The 19074-nt window shown below is 38.4% G+C and overlaps 2 protein-coding genes across 3 annotated transcripts in view; both read right to left on the minus strand.

The window, feature by feature from the left end:
* The window catches only part of LOC138184248 (uncharacterized), an 83927-nt gene extending 76205 nt beyond the window's left edge, over positions 1–7722 (minus strand). Inside the window, exon 1 of the mRNA XM_069122052.1 lies at positions 7711–7722. The gene's annotated coding sequence lies outside the window, so the exon portion shown is untranslated. The remainder of the gene's footprint in view (positions 1–7710) is intronic.
* Positions 1–19074, minus strand: part of Orc2 (origin recognition complex subunit 2) — a 90893-nt gene that overhangs the window by 17963 nt on the left and 53856 nt on the right. Inside the window, exon 12 of one of the 2 annotated variants that reach the window (XM_069122024.1) lies at positions 6693–6754. The gene's annotated coding sequence lies outside the window, so the exon portion shown is untranslated. Of the gene's footprint in view, positions 1–6688; positions 6755–19074 lie in introns of those variants that run through there. The other variant, XM_069122023.1, reaches the window with a different exon arrangement.

The raw sequence follows: 19074 nt of genomic DNA on the forward strand, positions 1-19074 counted from the left end.
AGAATCGCGAGCGTAACGAGCTTCCATCGACTACCTTTATAAAACGGTGATATAGTCTTGCCTCGCCACAGTACTGTTACATCGAATACTTTGCATTTTTTTCTCCGACTTTACGCCATCTTAATAAGCTAACGTTACGCTTAATCGAACTTCTGATCGTATTTCTGATACGTGATTTCATTCAGCGAATATTTTTTCGGTTTCGATTCACTCGATTTTTTATAATACTTTATTAAGCCGTTAAGTTGGAATATTAAATTGTAGTCTTGTTGCAATTACGAAATTTGTCGAATTTGCCTATCTTTCATAAAATGAATCGTCGATCATCAATTTTAATTAGCCAGCAGAAAAAAAGCAGAAAAATATATTAGTTATCCGACGAGAATCTTACATATCGAATACACGTGAACAAATTGCTTAATGATAAGTTCAAGCAACGTCTGGCTTCCAAATTCAATTCATAAGGTCTGTTTCATAACACGACACATCTTTGTATTCGTCGTTATTCAACCTTTCCACATGTTTGAATTGTAATCGCTTTGACACAATACTCTGATACACGTAGCTTCAAGAAAATAGGAAAGAAGATAAGAAATTCGACGATCTTTGTAATCTTGACATCTTTGAATCGCTATAGTACTAAGATATCGAGAAAGTAAAAATTCATAATGTAAATACGACTATTTTCGTAAACAGCCAAAGCGGTGACTACACGTAACGACGTGAACGCGAAGATTGACGAGAGAGGATTTTCAGAAAATGTCAGGATATTCTAATTGTGCATGGACCAAGGCGATGTCCTTCTTGATTCTCATTTGCTTTTTCTCACGGCATCAGCCACGGGTCCGTGAGGCGTTAATTGCTTTTATTGGTGCTTCCACTAAGTTCTCTTCGATTTTGCCAATCGAACTCGATGGTGCGCGTCTCTATATGCCGACAGGAAAATTTTCTGGAAACTTTGGAGACTACGAAGGCCAAAGTTTTCGCGAAGCATCCGGACACTTGTGACGGGAATCGATACGGTAGCCTTGAACGCGAATTTGGAAATCGGCCATTATGATTGGAGAGTCATTGCCAGTGTCTTTGATTTGTCCTTAACCCCGTTCCACGAACGACAGAAATTCTACGCTAAATTCGGACAAGATTCCGATTAAACCGGGGAATAGTCGATTTTGGCAATACGGTGTTTTCTTTGTAACTGATCGTCGCTCATGTTCCTCATAATTGATAGGTCGTCATCCCCACTAAAGGGAGAAGATCCCCCAAGGGGAAACGGTATTCCCTTTGAAACACAGCAAAGTTTGATGGCTGAATTTGATCCGAATTAAAACGCGCAGGGAAAAATACTGATTATCCACAAGACAATGAGGAAACTTTTTTATTCTTGATTCTTCTCAAATTAAACTTTTACCAACTTATTTGTAAAATTTTTCTGATTAAAACGAGATCAGACACGATATAATTTAAATCGTACTTACATTTTAAATCACATTCCAGTCGAGAGAAAATAAGTTAATGTCACTAAATAAGCAACTATGCTGCGAAATATATCGTGTTTGGTCTTGTCTTAGTCAGAAAAACCTACAATCGTATATTGGTAAAAGCTTTATTCGATAAAGATGGAAAATTAAAAGATTCCGATGTTGCGTTAACATCGTCTAGGCGATATGTTTCTTTTCATCAAGCCGACTCTTGGAGTCTTTCTCTCTTCCACTCGCAATATCCTTTTCTATGTTCGACAAAATGCCGAGTCGTATCTATTACATAGAATCGAGGCCTGTACGCGATAACGTGATTACCAAGGAGTCACGATTTTCCATCAATTACGGAAAAAATACTGTGTTATTTTGATTTCAAGAAAACTGAAGAAATTTAATCTACGTTAATTCGAGGCATTTAAACGCCTTTGAAATTTATTTGGCTGGTTTGAGGCTAAGTTCGCTCGATAGTAGATTTCAATTACTCAATCCAATCTTACCTTTACATTTCCTCGGTTAAATTCCACTTGTCCCGCTCTCTAAACAACTTCCTTAAACAGAGACACTTTCCAGTGCACAGGAAAACCTCGAACCTCTAATCAATTTCTTTCAATCTCAAGATCTATCAACAATAATTATTCTTGCGATTGTAAACAAACAAGGATAACTAAACTCGGACAGAATTGCATCTGCTCGAGGCCTGCGTCGAATTCTTCAAACCGACGTACGTTCATTACCATATTTTTCCAAATGTCCCACGGATTTTTGTACAGAATACGTGGTTAAACGCACGAACAAACGAACAAAAAAGGAAAAAAAAAAGAAATTCGAAGCTCAAGAATGACCAAGCAGTCGACACGCGAAGGTTTCTTGGGTAATTTTCGCTGAGGTTCCGTTTTACGGCGCGCAGCCTTCGGTGGCGACGAGCCTTGGGACACTTTCATGTCGAGCCTACGATCGATTCCATTGATTATCGACACTGAGGTTAAGGTTGGCCTGTCGTTTCAACGGGGTGGCACCGTGGAAAAAAAAAGTTGGTGCTCGCCATCGATTTTCCGCTCGATTCTCGACCTGATCGCGCGATACCACAGGTCCACAGTTTTCAATTTCTCGAATTATCGAGCAAGCTCGTTTTCCGACTGACGAAGTGGAAAATATGAAAGGATTCATTTGCTGTGTTTTCAGCAAACGAAAGAAATGCTTTTTCTTAAGCAAAACTCTCTAGGAAAATTGACGTAGTATATCACAAACAATTCTCTGCGGCTAAACCTACCACAAGCCAAATCGATCAACTTCACTTTCTATCAATTCTTTAGTCTCATTACACAAGTGGATTATCGTTTAGTTCCCAAAGAAAAGGATTGTGTTCACAATGGGACAATCGAATTTTTTGGAGAATTGAATGACTCGCATTAAAATTATGTTCTACATGAAAAATCATAATTCTTAAATCATTGATCATTAATCATTAATTTATATTCTATAAGGATCTGTAACGTGTATTTGTACATTTTGAAAATTGTACAATACGTCTTATCGTATGTGTTTATAAACTTTCTCACATAATTCTGATTGCCTTAGCGTTGTACGACTCGGTACAACTGAAATATCCATAGCGTCGTTATTACAGGAAAATTACGGACTATTCCAGTCCGTGATCAAAAATGTAATCGTTTTACGATGAATGATTAAGAAATTAATCATGGCCATTGGTTACAACGACTTTTGATACTTTCCTTACTCGTTAATCATTGATCACTGGTTATCGAATAATCGATAATTACGATCGTTAACCTGATTTTATATTAATATAATATATAATAATTTTCAATCATTAAGCGGTTTACGTTTTTCCCAATTCACGGGAACGTTACAGTATACCAGCTTGTATCTCACAGTCGAATGAATATGCACAATATTTACCGGACTAACCGATGTTCGGAAAACCGATATTCGGATAATAGAGGTTGCGCTGTGGTAACTTCCAAGGTAAATAAAATAATTCCCAAGGTAAACTGAAGGAAAAGAATCTACGACTCTGAAATTTATTTTAACCACGTTCAATAAAGATCGACGAAGAAAGCGCGCGATATCCCTCGTGAGCGTAGAGATTACTAACGGAGCAGAAAATACGGAAAACTCGGTGACCCGTGCGTAACGTGTTAACTTGCACAATTTCGATGGTAGAAAAAAATAGGACACCCAGAAGAAACAAGGTCCCAGGTTTTCCACGAAAACAAACGAAATCGGGTAGCGACTTTCTACGATTATTCACGCCACTGAATCATAACCGGCTCGTTAGAATGGAAGGAAAACCGTCTGACCATTAGGAATACGTATTAACCTTTTCGCGGTTCGTATTGCCAGACGTAGTGGTAAACAGAGAATAAAGAAACAGAGATACGAAAGTAGAACATGTAAGTATGTACATGCACAATTAAAACACAATGGAGGAATGTATGAATACAAATGAATAATAAATAATCTCGTTTTAATTACTCAAGGATTATCTCGTATTTAGTTTCACTGTGACAATAATTTTAATCTGTCGTCGAGTTTCGGCTGAACTAAGGGATCACTCAGAATAACACGAGCTACGTAATTAATTTATTTGCTGACTCAACCACTTAAAATTACAATGCTCAAGTTTATACTATTGTACTATTGTTCTGTTCACGCTAATAGAAGAATACTAGAGTCTTTACAATAATCGATAATTACGCAACATGTAAAAATACACTAAGAAATATGTAAAATCTCTAAACTGTCATACTTGCTAATCTTTAAAACAAACGTCTCCTCAGCCTTATTTAAACATTTATATTCATAGAACTATGAATTTGCATGAAGTAGCTACGAAGTAACTACGAACCTCTCTTTAGCTTTTATTTAATCAATTATGAATCTGCATAAAGATCCGCGATCTAGTAACGATCTACTTCCATAAATTTGTTCTAATTGCAAGTCGTCACTGGAACATCGTGTATCACATAATATATTTATATTCTCTATGAAGCAGAAAGGATGGTCTCGATTGTGATGGTCGAGCAGGAAATCACGGAGGTCACACGGGGTTATGTCTCCCGTGGGCTTGGCATAGAATCGAGGAACAAAGTGAGAGTTGGTGTACGCGAAGGATGTCCTCGAACGCTCGTTTTATGCGTCCTAGACGACCTCACCGTCGAAAATAACCATTTCGATGGTCGCGTCTACGTATACCCACGCCTTTTCTCGCCCATTGTGCGCTTTCCCGTTCAGTACCGCCGCGTGCTTGCGCAATCCCGGAAGCGGCGCTGCCTTTCGTTTCTCCCGTGGAACCAATAATCCGAACGTTCTTGGTTAATGTTCTCTGCGAATTTGTTCCGTATGAATCAGTATATTCGCCAGAAGAACATAGCCTGTGATTCGTAAGAAATAAGGAAGGATCTAGACCCGTTAGATTCGAAACTACTAAAACTTTCGAAATGCGTAATAAGTGTACGAGACAAAGAAGTGGAAACTTCAACGAATGCAAAGAATTAATTAACGTTGGCAAATGACAGCGATTTCACGATAAAAATTTATCAGAAAGCACATATTTTTTATGAAATGTCCATTGAAGTTTCTAGGCTGACTCGTCCAGAGAGAAACGTGTTTTTAATTCGATTTATAGTTAAGTTAATAGTATACTTTGGATAATCGAGAACTTTTGTATGGGACAATAAGCGGTACCTGGGAAGGGCTGCAAGAGTTCTGCCGAGTTTGAATAGATTAAGCCGGAAGTGTATGGGTCTAGGGAAGGAGAGTATAGGAGTACTGCAAGTGACAAGTTCGCTAACTAAATCGCTCCCCTCTACAGCGTAACTGTAAAGGATTGTATACGAGAACAGCGCGGTTTTAAACACGAAATTCAATTAGAATAAAAATCACCATTAACGTCACACGTTGTCGAGTACAAAAGAGCTTTGCGGCAAAATTCGTTAGGAAATGTTTTTAACAAGACTACAGAGAAGAGTGAAATAGAAACGACACACAGGCGATGTTCGCGTAATAAATGCATTAGGATCGTCGATATTAGCGACGATATCTTTATGTAACCGAGGACGAGTGATGTCACTTTCGCATATTCACAATGGCTACGCGATGCCACGGATGCGAATTGCCGGTTGCTGCTTCTTCGTCCTCGTTAGTAAAATACTATCGATTACCGTAGACCCCATAAAGGAAGGGTTAAACATTCCCGAAGACTAACTAGGAATTATCTAGTCGCGTCAATTTTCCTCGAAGATGCTTTCGCACTAGGAGACGATGCGGAGAAGTGAAAGCAATTTCTTCCTCGAGAAATTAACAAGATCGAGCGACTATACAGAGCAGCTTTCCTAGCGACTCAAATTGCCATGAATTTACAGATCGACGTCTTACAAAAATGTTTTACAAAGTAAACTTAAGAAACTCGATGTACGAATTATTATGCTTCTACTAATTTATTACATTTATTATTATCTGTACAATTTATTTGTTCATTGTAAAATTTGTATTAGGAAGAAAATCGAAATGGAAGGTAGATAACGACCATGGTCGTATGAAAGAGGTACATGCGTGTGGATATTTTTAAGCAATAGCGTACGTTCGATTTAAGAATCGTATTCTGTGAAGACACCGCCGAATCAACATGCATTGGCGAGGAATTTATAGAATTCCGGTACGAGCTAGCGCGAAGGCCAGGAGAGACTGTTAAAGATCAAACTGAGGTGAGCGTAAACAGGAAAACAGGTTTCGCGGATCACTTTGGCGCAGTCTCGTTTACTAATTATCGCGTTATTACAAATGGCGCGGTGTAGCGAACGATTCGCGTGTATACGAGCCGATTCCAAAGCAAACTACTGGCTGAAGATGCGCTCGATACGCACGCCGAGTCGTGATGTAACTCGAGATAGAACCAACACACAACTTCCTTTTTGTGAGAAACAAATCCGTGTTTCAAGCGCCTGTTTTTTACATAAAAAGATTTTCACTGTTAATACTTCGCGATTTTGTTTCTTCTTGTTATCGAAAATACGTTAGGTATATCTGTATTACATAATGATTTTTCATTCATTTCTGTTTCACAAGATTACGATAGATCATTCTGTTAGGTTCGAAAAAGTATCGAAATGAATGATACTGAACAAAGAAGGACGATAACAGAGAGGATACAATGGTAGTCGTAGAAGAATGTATTGACGTGCTACTTACTCGTCGACATAGCTCGTTTTGTTCAGGCAGCGAGGCCTGAGCACGGTTCAAATAAAGGACATCTGAAACCAAAAAATGAAAGGAAGATTGGTACAAGGCAAACATAAAGAAACAGAAAATCGTTGACATTGTATGTTCGTTCCCTTCGCAATTTCTTCTTAAAAATATTCATTTAGAGGAGATTTCGATTGATTTTTTGGTGCTCTGTACCTTTCTAATATGTCTCGACAATTTATTCAAGTATCGTTTGTTAGCGTATAAAATATCGCGTATAGAATATATTATTATCCTAAATTAACGTATTATATCATTTTGTATGTGAATTATATTTACAGCGAAATTATTCGACAAAGAAAATTAATTGAAATCAGCAATTCTACGTTTCTCTCAACACAGTCTGAACACTGCTTGCTCTATTTTATATTATTCGATCGAAAGGAGCGCGGAGGTATCGAGCACGCGATCATTTCGCCGCTAGACAGCCAAGATGGAAAGAAGACCAGCTTTCAGCTAACTACTTTCGATTGTCAATCGTCGTCGGTGGCCACGTTGTCGAGGTGAAAATCGGCGTTAGAAGCTAAAGGCAGAAACTTTCAAATCTCCATTCCACCCGGGCACTCGCCACTTTTCACTGGTTACTTTTCACTCGGCCGCGGCATGATTCACTTTCCTCCGGTGGGCGTTCCGCCGCGAAAAAGCCGTAAGAACCGCGTGGAAAGGGGCGAAACAGATCATGAAAGTCCGCCGTAACTCTGGTCCGCATCAATGTTTTTCCGTTCTGTCTCCTATACGGAGTACGCAGGTATTCACGTTGCAAATAAATACGAGTTGGTCTTTCTTTGCAGTCGAGTAAATCCGGATCATGGCATTAATACCTTTTTATAACGAGTTCTGCTTTTAACGTTACGACTAGCAAGTAAACGGTTTTCGATTTATTTGTGCCATTCTTGAGCGTGCAATGTCTTCCGATAAAATTAATTTTAACTTTTATCGAAATAGAAAGCTATCTTATAAATACGTATATATCTGTTTATTTTCGTTGCACCACTTTAATTAGTACTATTTATCTCTGTACGTAGTATATTTAGGAACTGTATCGCTGTTTCGTTGTCCTATTCTTTATTTCTATAAAACTTCGCAAACTGAGATTGGAGGGATAAATACGTTTTGTATTCCAGTTTTGCTTTGAAAATCCTCCGGATCAAAATTTCGTGCAATAAATCTCTCACTCTGTATATTCAATTTCAGTTTAAAAATACGTGGGGTCGAAATGGTGGGTCGACTCTTTTATACACACAGAGAGAAAGCTTCCTTTATATTTCAATTGTCCATAAATGCATAAACATCCGCGGTCCATTCGTTGCTTCGATTCTTTCTTCACTGCCATGGTGCCATTTTAAACAGACAGTCCAAGGATGAGTCCACACCCAGCCTTACATTCTATACGCCAGACCAAACAATGCATTCCAGTTCCCAGGCTTGGAAAGCCTTCGTGTGTATTCATTTCATTTTTTGATAGCCGTTATCGACCTCATAGAGCACGGTCGAGGGCAAAGGGTGAAGGCAACGAGGGAAAGGAGGCACAGATGGAATGGTAGAGTAGCCACAAGAGGGTTCTGAAACAGGATAGAAAGAGAGAGAAAGACCTGAATACTGTGTGTGTGGTACCGGATGAGGAGAAGGTCTAGAAGAGGAGGAAGGGGGGGCGTTCGGGGGGACGATTTGGACAGCGACGTCCCTGAGCCACTTGCCACAGTAGGTCAGCTCTCTTCACCTCACTTTGCCTCGTTTTTTTTTTTTTTTTCTTTTCGAGCCATCGTTTCACACACAACTCGAGGAGGATCTTCGGTCGTCGCTCGACCGACGATACCTTTCGTTTCGATTCTTCCTTTCCGCCCCCAAGTTTCACTTGGTTCACCTTTTGTCCCCTCTTTGTCGGTATGTTTTCGTTTTAATTTAAGCAGCTACACTGTCGGCTGTAAGTACCAGGACGCGTATATGTTACGACTATTTCGATACATTCGAAGATTCTACTCTATTGGTATTTTGCGTTATAAGGTACATAGGATACGAATGAATTTTTGGATTTACGATAAGATAATTGAAAAAATACAAAGAGTGTAAAGCATTCGCTTTATGTTAACGCCACGAAACGTTCAAATACTTGTGACCAGCAGTGTATGTTTACATCTTCGTACATCCCATAAAGACGCCATTTTTGTGGAAATAAAATGGTACAAAATTTGATTGAAATTTTTCAGCGTTTCCCACGCGAAGACGACTACGAGTTTGTTTTCGTATCGTCGCTTTATATGTTTGGAAGCGAATATATTATTATGCAAAGTTTTATGAGCAGTCGATCAACTACTCTTTTCGTTTTCACTCATATACGATGGATGTGGAAGTTCTCAAAAGATAATCTATTTTTCAGAGATTCGTGTGTCGTAACGTGATGATATAAGTCATCGTGAATTTTATGATAAATTTTAAAGAATACCATTTATGACATAATGTCCCTTCGCCAATTTTTTAATTTATAACGTTCATCGGTGAAAGACATCTTAAAAATATCCGTTGATATTTAACGCAAACTCGATACTTTTCACTGCCCTTATTTTTTAATTATTTTGTATCGTTTCTATCGCACGAGCACCAGAGCATGTTCGAGGAATTTAAAAAATAGAAGGAAGAAGAAAACTGTTTCAATAGCCGATTAAAGTGTATCAGTTCCCGATATCGAAAAATTCTTCGAGATATTGAGTTTCAGTGGAAATATCGGTGATATTTTTCATTGTGAAATTATTATCAGGATCCGTTGGTGGAAAGCAAGCCTGTATAGCCTCGTATGCGACAACGCCTGACTATCGTTCCACGTATTTGCATGTAATGTTCTTACATACCCTAGGTAGAAACAGCTACGCGTCTTAATCGAGCCAACTCCGTAGAAACCGTCAGCACGTGTACAGGGCACTGAATACGGACAAAGGCTGTTGAACGTACTTGCTTGCTTACTTTGACGACTGGTGTGTCGCACGTGGGACGCTAGCCTTCGGGGATAACATCCGTTTACTACGAATATAGAAAATATACTTCCTGCACTCGCGCTTTCGTAATTTATTACAAAACCGCATCGTTTTTCATTGGCTGTCAAAGTGTTGCACTTTCGACCTATCAATTTAATCTATTTATAGGATACAAACTTTTACGATTATGCAACTAAAAATTAACAAAGACAATATTTCAGTATAATTCGTTTTTGGTCTTTGCAGATATGAATACGTATATATATATGATACGATATATTTGTAATATAAGTCAAACGACACGTAAAAAGAATACAAGCATTTTTCCATTTCTCGAAATAGCATTGGCTTTTCCCCGGGAAAGTAATAAGACTAGAGAACAATAACATTTCTGGACACGTTGAAATTATTAAGCGCTACGTTCCTATTACAGGGTAATCGAAATTCTGTCCGTGTAACACATGTTCCAACGGAGCGAGCTGACTGCTCGATTATACCGGCTAATTCGATTACTTCGACGAGTTCGAACACACTCGATCTACTCGAGAACTACATTTTATTAACCTTACACCACGCTAACAATTGTACCAGACAAAATAAAGAGAGGAAAAGAAAGGGAAGGGAAAACGAAAATATCAAATTTTTCTTATCAAATTAAATTACATTGATCAGCTATCGTAATTGGAATTCTATCTAATAATTTTTTAGTATTTCGAATTATTCAAGCAACTCTAACTGATCGTGGATCTTCAACAAGGAGAAAGAGAAAAATAGAAAGGAAAGGAAGGAAATAACAACTTAAACGTGCGTCGACGTGTATCAGTGAAGCTTGTTAGTTATGTTAACATCGTCCATAAATCGATCAGAACCGTAGGTGTTACCGAACATACGAGAAAACCAGCCGTCAGGCTATTGGAGCAGAACCACAACGAGATTCCTGCTCTATCCGCGTATTAAAGCGTCGCCGTTCTTGCATGGACGAAACTGCACGGCTCGTGATCGTTTCCAGGTTGTGGAACCGGTACGCTCTACTCCTGAAATTCTTCCACGCGAATCGGCCGGCCCTTTAAATCTCCGTTCCACTTGGAATTTCTGTTCGAGCTCTTACTGGAACCGAGCGTACGTGATAAAGAATCGAATTTTGTAAAGTAAAGGATATTCTATATCCGTGTATGTGTGCGTGATTTCATTTCCTATTTCTATTGAATATTTGTTCGCCTGTAAATATAGAACTTGGATGCGAATCCGATACGAGTCTCCTGTCTACATGTTCTAAATTTTACGAATCGATATCGTTGTCCTCGACGTCCCTGTAGCCGTCCTCGGCTTCTAGAGAAGACAGATTCGAAGTATACGAGAACGAACGATTAACATTCAACAATTTTATCCGAACAGATGACAGAAATCTCTTACTTCCGTAAAAACACAAATATTGTACAATTGCAATCTACAATCGGAACGCTCCTTTTGCCTACGACGGATAAATTCATTTTCTCAAATTTACAACTTTTTTTCTCCGACTCTACCTGTTTAATTTCGAGTAAAAACGTTAAAATTGTCTAAGATATAACTATCATCCTTGCAAAAGGTTGATTATAAGATAATTTCGTTATATTTTGATTTTTCTACCACTTTTTCTGCTATTCAATATCTTTTGAAGTAGATCATCGTCTTTTAAAAAGTAGATAACAGCAACAGATTGATCGATACATTCGAGCTAAACTTATATAAAAAACATTGTGGAGAATTGGAAAGAAATTCAACTATACCTAAGTTTGATATCGATCGACATGTTACACGTGACAGATGGAAAATACTTAATTCAACGTGTCAGTCTTTGTCGTAGTAGGTACGGAGGAAGTGGAAGGTTTAAATTTCCAAGAGAAGCTCAATTAAACTCGAACTTTCGCAAACTGCTATATCTCAGCGTAATCGAATGGTTCGATATCGCCGTCCTCGACATCTTGGTGGTTGTCCCTTTCCCAGACGTTTATTAGTCCGCGAACGGAGAACTTATCGTTAACCTCGATCCTCCTGAGCCACGATGTTAATACCCACTCCCACTTGTCTAACTGTACTACTAGGTCGACCAGGTGGCATCCAGACACTCGATCGATTAGAAAGATATCAATCCGAGAACAATCGCCTCCATGCATCTCGATTTTCCCTGAGAAAATTGTTTACAGATGAAGTAGGTAAGTACAAAGAAGGCGAAGCTCGTCTTTCTTCGATACTTCGAAACTTTCTTTAAAATATGCCAATTATTATAACCGTTAGCGAGAGTTGTGATTCTTGCTAGTTCTTTAACCAGTTAGTAACTAGAGTTATTAGAGCTATAAAAATAACTAACTTCTAATTTATTATACAAATTCTAGGAAAATTTAGTAGCTAGAGAATTGCATTTTTAGCAATTTGAACGAATTTTTGTAAAATACAGGGATAAAACCTGGCTTATCTTTCTTACGTGTCTTTTCATATATTTTTTATCTTGATGGAAAAATCTTTCGGAACAATATTCTCTGGTACTATACTTTGATCGTTCTCTGATCTAATATCAATAATGGACGAAGTTTGGTTCGACTGATCTGTTTAGAGACTGGCGAATATTAAAATTAAAAGGACGTAGTGCAAATAACTATCCGCCCTAATAAGCCCTATATAATTATAAATTTGTCGTCCGGTTCGCAGTTGGAGATCGCTATATACGGGCAGGTTGTCGCTCAAGAATTCTCAAGGGACGTATATAACATCGATCTTATCGTTGTTACGCCAAAATTGGCCTTCGTTAACATTATCAAGTTAAGAGAGGCCGGCCAAACTGGTTTCTCATAAATCTTCCCGATTACAGGCTCGTATGCGCTTCGATTAAATTAACATTCAACTTCGCGCGAGTCATCGACGAACGATAATCTTTGGCGCCAAAATGAACGATCCTACCAATCATCGTCACCCGATTATCATATTTCTGACATTATATTTCTCTTTTCTGATACTGTGTGTGTGCTTTGCGTTTGTTTATCGAAGAGGGCTTCGCGCTGTATACTTTCTTCGTTAGATTGAGGCCAATCTTCGCTCGTTAGATCGAGGCCAATCTTTAACTGCGTGACCGAGCTCGATGTGTCTTGATGATGGTTAACCCTTTGATTGCGAACAGCGCCTATAGGCCCTCCATGAAAGTTATCATTGTGTACTAATAGCGGTGTTTGGCGCGGAGTGTTAATTTATTTAGCAACACGTCGGATGTAGGATGATGTAGCGTAGAAGGATTTAATGCATGGTGAAGTAGAATGGGATTAGGTGACGTAGGACAGCGTATAGGGAGACGTCACGCGAATAGACGATGGTTAACAGTACGCAAAGTGGCATAAGATAATGTGGAGTTTAGCGTAATAGGTAGCTATTATACAACGAAGAATAGTAAAATGCGATGTATTGTAGTGCAACGAAGCATACGGCAACGTAAGATAATGCAACCTACCGTAGTGTAACGCACTATCATACGACTTAGTGTAATACAATGTCGTGCAACGTAACATAGTGCAATGCAACGTATCGTAGCGTAACATTGTGTGGTATGTAATTAATAGAGTAACCTAGTCCACCAAATGTTGCTACATAGCATAATGAAACGTAGCATAGTGTACCATACCGTACGATACAGTATAAGCATAGTAAAATATAGTTCAATGCGACATAGCATAATGTAACGTAGCATAGCGTAAGTTTTTTTAAACTTTCATTTTATATCGATAAATATGATGTTTACGTAATTTTATAAACGCGCTTTTCGGTGTAGTAAATTAGATTCGACTTGTCGATTATGTAATTTCTGTCGTAATTTCTTAATGGTGTAATCTAAAGTTTAATTCCAGGTCGAATATGTGCTTTAATACCGTGCTCTTGCAAAAGACTGCCAACTTTTTTAGCGAGAGAGTTAATCATCGGTACGCATGACGTGTATACGAGCGAAGTTCTGATGAACTTTTTGCATCCTCGAGTTTCACCCTCGATGGCGATCAAGTTCCACATGAGATACATTCAACAAGAGAATATGTATCGATACACAAATTCTTATGTTACACGAGGTAAAGAGAAATCCCTCATTAACCTCAAACCTAATTTAACTCGAATCATTTTCAAAATATTTCACAGAAATGTTCGTTTCGAAAGTTCTCCGAATTCCTCTTCAAATGAAACTTCCATATCAACTATCTCTGATAATAATCTATTAATTTGAACGTAAACTTTTGCAATATAGAAATAACTTTTCTAGAGAAATTATTCGCTAATATAGATACCGAACGTTTATACAAATTCATATTTTTATTAATATAACTAAAGAAATAAATTTGTTTCGCTGGTTAGATATCGCAACGATTACTTTACTTTCGATATTTTGTATATTCTTACGCATTGTGTCCATTCTCTACATTCTTGTACATTGAAATTTTCACTCGTCAAAATGAAATAATAAAATTATTCGAATAATACTAAGTAATAATAAGTAATTAAAATAATGAAACAAACGTCATGCTCTATTAATGACACAGCAAATATATAGGTAACCAAGGTAACAAAGCTTGTCGAAAGGCAAGTCGTCCATCGAACGACTCGATGAAATCCACGAAGAATGCGTCACTCGAAACGATATTACCAACCCATCGGGTTAATTGAACCATAACAAATTTCTCGAGGAAAGCCAAGGCTCTCACTTTCTCATGTTTTTGCTTGGCGACCGTGTAACAGGAGAATCGAATCGACCGGTACAGTTTCGAGCGAGGAAGAGAAGCATGGGATCCTGGGGACACGTTCATCCCTGGTCCCGCATTTCGGATCCTGTGACGATCCGCCTCTGTGGGTGGTAGATGGAATAAGAACGAGGGAAGAACCCCTCGTTCTTTGTCGACCTCCGCTTCGTTCTCCTCGTTTAGACCTAACCATTGTACATACGATATACTATTATACACTACGGTTCAAAAGTATCTGGATATTTGGTTATTTTTCACAGGATGCAATTTAGTGTAATTATGTAGTGTAATTGTAGACGGACAAGAGGATTTACGATGATTTTCATTGCTTATGATTAACACTAGGATTATTTGTCGACGAGTGAACGTGCAAAACTTGCACCGGATGGTAGCTGTATGAGAAGATAACACAAAAGGGACAGACTTTTATTCGTGTTTTTGAACAATAACGAAGAATTGCCGTCAAAATAAACCGATTTAAATTTGTAAAGTTACTAGAGAGAATTGTAAAATAAATTAATAAGCAATCTGAGTATTCCGATAATTTTAATATTACCTAAAACAGAATTTACGCTGTATTCGCGTATTGATAGAGTATACAGAATATTATCGTGTGCTAAAATTTATCTTCGAAAGGTAACCTCGAAGCAAGTAATAGTTGAAGCTCGTTAAACTGATAATTTATATAGTTCAGATAATCAGGTAATTTCAAATAACTAAAATTTAATATTGATTCCGTAAACAGACAGTAAATGATTAATTCCCTCTTAATTTATACAATTCGGTAAAACCAACAATCTCTTGCTATACAAATCGATCGACGTACGGATTACTTGTGAGGGGTATTGTACGTATGGATCCGGTTTTAGTCGTCGCACGAGGATGCTGATCGAAGAAGAGGGTGGCAAATGTGTCCTGAAACCATCTGGGATTTCATTGTTGCCAATCCATCGACGACTCATTTTCCTCGACACTTTTCGAGGAAAAGTGGAACGGCTCTAGAGGTAAAGTGAAACCGACTTTCCAGTATTCTTCTGCGCGGCAGTTTTCTTCTTTGGGTGGGAACTTTCGAATGGAAACGAATTCGGTTGTTTGGACAAAGTGTGGATACGTGTATTATAGACGAGTCGTTGTAATTTGTTTGAATCGTAAATTAAAATTATACTAATTATATAGAATCGTTGCAAGTATCGAATATTTCATGAATTGTGAAAAGAAAATTTCGCTTTTATCGATTATTAATATTCACGTGTATTAACACGTGTATTATTTTGAAAGAACACAACACACGATACCAACCTATATTTATCTTTTGTTACGTGCCTACCGGCTTGATCAGGGTTATTTTATAACCATAATGATTCTTATTATTTAACTAGGAGACATAATAGTCGACTAATGAATATAAATATAAATCTAGTGAATACATATACGTATATAAATGTTACGCAAGTTTTGACTTCGTCCTTGCCAAAACGGTATCTTACGTTCCCTCGCGAGATTAATTAATTTTCATGCCAGGTCACGAATCAAGTTTGATTTATTTCTATACCGAAACTGTATCGATTACATTTAGAAAGTTGATTCGAACAGACATGAAACGTGTCGAACCATTAAAACAGAAATGAAACGTAATTTAAGGTGTTAAATTATAGTTGTACACGCTACTAACAGAACAGATGTAAACCTTTTGGTATCTGACAATTTCGAACAGTCTACGGGAGCCCTATTCATTCACAGTCAATCGATGGTTTATATAATCATTCCATTACTCATAACCGACTATTACGTACAACCTATTGAAGGCTATCTACGAAACGCTACAATGATCGTAACTACGTAGACAAAATTATATAACTTGCAATACGAACGATAGAATGACGAAACGAAAACTAAGAACACAAGCTTGCACCTTTTCGTCTAAAGAAGAATTCTTTACAGAAGGACTTTGAAAATTCTATTTCTTTCTTCGGTTAAAGTCTCGATTAGAATCTCGATCAGAATCACAATTTTTGAAGATTTCTATACGCCAAAGGATTTATCAGATCTTTTTTTAAAAGCCACTATGTTTCAAAGAACAGATAGACATTATTCTGTGCGTACGAATATCGCAACCTAGAGACAATACGTAATATATCACGTATTTTGCATATTTTCACATTTTATATGCACATATCCATCGTGCAATAAATGTCACGCGTTTCTTCCATATTTAACATCTATAAACATCAGAAGCTCAACAATAAAATTACCGACTGCAAAATACTTAACAAGCTTATTCAAAAAACTCACCTCTCGCAGAAAGACGATGAAACGCGTCAAATGAAAATCTTTCAAACGATCGTTCCATCCTTTCCGTGATCCCTCCGATTTTCCTTTGATTATCGCTTGGGAACTGATTGACTTTCTTTCTCTCTCACGTGTGAGAATGAATGAATGAATCAGAGTGGTTCCCAACCGCCCTTGGAGATCTAGTAAAATGAGGCGAGGGCGAGGGCAAAGACTGGAGGGTTCGATGTCGTTGGCAAAAGGGCAGCCAAAAGAATCGAGACGTACCTATCTCGGAGGGGCCAGAGAACAGCTCAGGCTGGGAGGGTTTACGTGCTTTGGTCAATGGGTCCCTACTATAACGGTGTGCACTACCCTTCGACGATTCTTATTTCGTCCTCATTGTCCCCGACAGCATATGCCAGTCCTTTATTCCAGCTCCACGGCTTCTCTCGTAGGACAAACAAGTCTGCGCATTATCGACCTTCCACAGACCAGAATATCTATTACGCGAAGACGCGTACATCGGAGCTTTATCCAAAATGCTCGAATCGTTTTGTGTCAGTAAAATCTTTTATGTCTCCTTTACAATACGGGTGGTTAGGATAGGTATTGTGAGAAATAGGTAAACAGACGAAAAATTGATTGGCGGGAAATTCTTGGTGAACTTTTCGTTTCTTTTATATCCTGAGAAGTTTTAAGATTTTTAACGCGTTTCGCTCGATGGGATTTAAGTAAAGGAATTTTACTTTACATTATAGACTCTCGTTGGTGAAATAGAGCAAATATCGTAACTTTTTCTTAGGTTAAACGGCACACGTATTTCTGACCGTACTTTTGTGATTTGTAATATCTCAGTGCCGAGGGATTTTCATATCTTTCTACGCGAAGCAATTTCGTTGAATATCTTCTCCTGGATTGTTATGTGTTCTTTTCGTGCTACTTTTGCTCTCCTAATTTACCTCTAGGGATCAGAGCAGATGGATATTTTTTGATCAAACATCAAAACAAGAAGAAAGAGAAAAATCCTGCGAAGAAATAATATCGTTGGCGAGGGAAGTTTGATAACAGTGATCGAAGGAAACAATATCCAAGGAATCTGTGCTAAAAGTTCGTTAGACGCGACTTGTTCTCTCGCTGGTAGGCTCGTCGAGTGGGTAGCGAGCTGAGCGGCCAGGCTTTCCAACGATATTTCTGGTGGTAACTATGCCAGGGACTGCCGGGTAAGTAGTCACTATAATACGGCTTGAATCGAGTAAAAGTACATGGGTAACCTCGTGAGCGGGTTCACCATGTCGCTTTCACTCCCCGTGCCGCAATATTATCCGTCCGTTCGAGGACCAGCCTCCTCGCGCGGGCAATCCTAGATGCCGAGAACCATTACGCCGCTGGCGATCGTCGTCCGACGATTCGATGACGATTCAAAGAACGTAAATCACTAGGCCAGCTGGTGAGGACCTGATGATATTTGCGGAACACGAATCATTTATAGAGACGAGAGTGATAGCTTGCGTCGCTTTAGCGTGGTTTCTTGAGATTCGATCATGAGCCTCGACAAAAGGTCGTGGTTGAGAGGATCGTAGAATGTAACGAGAAACGTGGAAATAGGATTTTACCATGGCGCGTGTTCTCGTTTCCTTTCTATTTTAATTCTTTTTATTTTATTCGCTTGTTCTTGCTTGACGACTTTTTACCTCCATCGCAGACCCGTTTAATTAAATCTACTACTTGTGTAAGAAGAGTTTCAGATGAGTGTAGAAATCTTCGGGAAACTGTTTAGTAAATTTTAATCCCGCGGTAATAAACTTTAGAGTTTACTATCGCGAAAGAAGTTTATCACGTGTCCAATTGAATTTTCAATTTTGCTAATAAAAAAAGATAGATACGAAATATAGCCGTATTAGCTTGCCGCGATATTTCGAAATTTCAAATAACGAGAGCTTCAAAGCACTCGTATTCCATCGTCAGCGTTCAACGTCAAAGGTACGAGCATTAAACTGCTTCGATGCTCCTTCATTCTTCTCTATTTTCGAATATTCGGCTCCTAAGCGTCTTTCTCAAAAGAACACATGCTGTGGTGTCCCGACAGAAGCTACCAATAGCACGGGACTAACCTTCTTTTTATTCTCTCTACATCGTATCGATGATCCAGATTGGTCGCCATCTTGACGAGCCCATCAATCTGCTCGGAGACACATCTTTTTAGAAGGAAAAGCTCGCGAATATCTCTGGTATTTCGTCTATTCGAACTTTTCTTTACATGACCGAAAACCTTTACTCGAATTGTAAAATGTCAAACAATAAAAATGTATTTATTCTTAAATTTCATTTTTACCACTCTTC

The sequence above is a fragment of the Bombus flavifrons genome, chromosome 10 (assembly GCF_040668555.2).
Source record: "Bombus flavifrons isolate JBK064 chromosome 10, iyBomFlav1_principal, whole genome shotgun sequence".
Lineage (NCBI taxonomy): Eukaryota > Metazoa > Arthropoda > Insecta > Hymenoptera > Apidae > Bombus > Bombus flavifrons.